Here is a 3,888-nt window from a genome sequence, read left to right on the forward strand (position 1 = left end):
ATTAAGAGGGATCAGAAAAGGCCTCTTGTAGAAGGTAGGGCTTTAGTTGGGAATTGAATATAGGGAAGCCAGGAGGTAAAAGGTGATGAGAGAGAATTCCAGGCACGGTAGACCTCCAGAAGAAATACACTGAATGGGGGAGATGGAGTGTCTAGTTTGAAGAACAACAAGAAGGCCAGTGTTACTGGATCCCAAGGTGGGAGATGAAGACTAGAAAGGTAGGAGGAGGCTGAGTTATGATAGGATTTGGCAACAGATTGTATATGGGGAGTGAGAGTGTAGCTAGATTGTAAGTCTAGGTGACTGGGAGGATGATGGTATCCTCAATAGTAATAGGAAATTAGGAGGATGGGAGGATTTGGGGGAAAGATAATGAGTTCAGTTTCATACATCTTGAGTTCAAGATGATCAATTGGCAGTTGGTGATAGGAGTCTGGACGTTAGGAAAGAGGTCAGGGCTGAATAAGTAGATCTGATAATCATTAGAATAGAGATGATAATTGAATCCATGGGAAGTGATAAAATCATCAAAGGAAATCATATAGAAGGAGAAGAGAAGGCCTCCTAGGATGAAACTGTAGTTCCATAATTATGGTGTCCATATTTACCAGATTTAAAACTGGAACTATGGTCTGCTAAAGGACATCCCTTTTGCAAAACTTCATTAAGTGTGCACTCTCTTTTCTTGAAATTTTGACTGTCCTGGAAAATGTGGGATGTCTGGTTGATATCCCCATATATACTTCCATTTAAATTGATAGAATTAAAAAAATAGAGCCAGAACAGACATTAGATACCCTAGTTATGGTAGGAATAACTTGGGACCTGGATCAAAATACTAAGGATCCTTTGCCAAGTGATCTTTGTCTTCACCACATTATATTAGCTCTGTGTGTGGTTTAGGTAGAGTAGGCAGGGAGAATAAAATGAAGTCAGATAGTGATTGTCCCAGGGTAAATAGTGCAACGACTGCTGGTTTGGGGAAAGCCCAGTCTCACAGCAGCAGTGCTGGTAGCAGGAAAGGTGAACAATTCCTTTTTTGATTCATCTCTGGCTCAGTTTTCCTCCCCACTGACATCCCTGGCTCTATGTTGCCAAAGCATGAGCCCTGCCCTGTTTTTCTGCTTACTGTGAACAATCATCGTATCCAGTTATTCAGCAAGCCGTAGTGATAATACATAGACTTGAGGCAAATGAGCAGGAAGTGGAAGCCACAGGCTCTTCCAACACACCTTTAATTGGTTAAGCAAATCAGAACAGAGTTTCCTAAAGACTGGCATCTTCCCCAGTCTCATAGTAGCACCTTACAGGATGAGTTCACTTACATGTAATTGTCTGGAGAGACATGAAGCAGGGAGGTCAATTTGGAGGCTCTTATAATAGTCCAGCTGACAGGTGATAAAGGCTTGAACCAAGATGGTGGTCTCTAACAGACCATAAACTTTTTCCATAGTAGGCGCCATGTCTTATACATCTTTGTATTTCCCACAGGTCCTAAAACAGTGGTAGGCATTTAGTAGATGCTTAATAAATTATTTGGTTGACTGCTTCCTAGAAGGGATAACTGAGAGCTTAGTTAGAATGATTGGTCATGAAGGTCTAGGCTATCAAGAGTCACAAAAATGTGATTGGGGAGCTGGAATGGAAAAGTTTTAAAAGCATAAGGAAAGTTTAAACATGTGACTTGAAAGACCTAGGAAAGTGTGTTCATGGATAAACTCCTTCTAGGAGAGACATATCATTTTTCACAGGCTGAGGGCCAGTATCCTAAAAGTGGCATTCTATACTGAGAGCCAACATCCTATAAAGTAATAACTGCTTTCATCTGGATCCTCAGGACTGGATGGATGTGTTTGGATAAGACCATGACTCCCAGAGAGTCTGCTCCCCAGTAAGAAATTCTTGCCCCTGTCTTTCCACGAATTTCCCCTATAGGAATCTCCTCACATAATGGAGACCTTCCTCTAGTTATTTTACTACTTTGAGGGTACCAACGTTATACTCAAGATGTCTGCTATATCTGCCTCTCAATAGATAACCAGGTCTTCCTTTTTTCTAGTTACTGATGTCCCCACTGTGATGTCTTTGATGTCATTTCTCAGACAAAGCTAAGGTTGCTTATAAACTGACTATCCCATTTGCACTCACCAGGCTCATTCCGTTGCATGTTGCTTTACCTGTAATCACCCTTCTCCTGATGCCATGGAGTTTCATAATTTATAGCTATCTAGCATCATTGGGAGAAGGCTGTCAAATGAAATGATGCACGTGAAGCAGTTTGTAAACCATAATGTAATTATCATGTCATTGTGCATTGAGCTGGCTCCAGAGTCAGGAAGACCTGGGTTCAAGATCTGCCTCTAATTCATACTGTGACTCTGGGCAACTTAAATCATCAGTGCCCAGAGGCAACTCTCCAAGCTTATAGCTTGTAGAGTAGGTACCCTCTGCACTGGTAGAGAGATTATTGGGAGTTTCCTATATCAATGAAATCACTGATTGTCCAAAAATTAAACAACAAAAACTGTAATGTATGTACAAATGTCAGCCACAATTTTCTACTAGATTGTAAGCTTCATAAAGACGAAGATTGCATCTTAGCTAAATTTTCGATGTCACACAGAGTTCTCCCCACAGCAGGTGCTTCACAAATATTGGCTGAACTGATTTCAGGCTAGTTTAGGAACAGCCCAAGTTCTGGGAGAGGGAAGGTTGGAGAGGTATCGAGGCGTGGGGTTGCTTGTATTAATCAGTTATTATTCTGAACTGAAGTGAAACTCTAAAGGATAAAGATGAGGAGGATATTCAGAGGTCAGGCTCCCCGGAGTCATGGAAGTTTGGCCTGGAAGGGACTTTAGAGATCATTCAGTCCTACCCCCTCACTTTGCAGAGATGGAAACTGAGACCCAGAGGTTTGTCCAAGCCACAAGGCTGGTTCATGGCAGAAATTCTAGCCTAGAATCTTTTGAATTTGAAAGGAAATAGACATCCTGTGTGACTCTAGAGCCGGAAGGATCAATGGATAGATATTACAGAATGCAGATTTGAACTCATTATTGGGAAGAAGTTACTGACAATTTGTGCTGTCCACTAAAGGAAATGCATAAGATTATTTCTTTTAGTTTGTGGTGGTTTGGTCCCTGGTAATAAAAGAGGCAGCAGCAGTCCTCAATTTTTGGTTGGATGACTTCCTCAGTCTAGGTTTGGGGATTGGGGACTGTTTATTATCTGAATTGGGTGGGTGGGGGACCTCCTGAAATTATAATTCCCTCCCAGCGAGACTATGCCCTTGTGAGGGGGAAACAAAAACAAAAACAAAAATCAAAACCCTGGCAGGCATAACTGCAGCTCTGTGACAATTATGCAGAAGTGGAAAGGGCTGAGCTGGAGGGAGTCAGACAATTCTAGCATAAATAAGGATAGGAGGGCCATGCCCTGGCTTGAATTTTTCCTCAACAGGCTCATCATCCTTGTATTACTCACTTTGTCCTGAAGCAGGAACTCATGAAGCCCTTCTGACAGCGTAGGTGATTGAGCATTGGGTGTAGAACTGAATGAAGGCTTTTTGCACCCAAACCCTGATGAATTGCTTAGACTCACATTTCACCCAGGACATTGATACTGGAGGAAAAAGAATGTGGGATTCCCCTTCTCTCTGTCTCAGTGCCTATCTAAGGCACATGACACTCTTTACATTTCTACTAGGAAAAAAAAATTAAAAAGACCAGATATGACATCAAAAGAAACCGTAAGATATGTATTTGCTCTCTTCTCTTCCTTACCAAGTCAGAATTAATCTCAAATCTCCCCCTTACCTAGTTGCCACTAGAAATATGATGAGTAAAAGTGGTCATTTCTCTCTCACATCTTCCCACTCACAGTACTAAC

This window comes from Phascolarctos cinereus, unplaced genomic scaffold (assembly GCF_003287225.1).
Source record: "Phascolarctos cinereus isolate Bilbo 61053 unplaced genomic scaffold, phaCin_HiC Scaffold_3;HRSCAF=262, whole genome shotgun sequence".
Taxonomy (NCBI): domain Eukaryota; kingdom Metazoa; phylum Chordata; class Mammalia; order Diprotodontia; family Phascolarctidae; genus Phascolarctos; species Phascolarctos cinereus.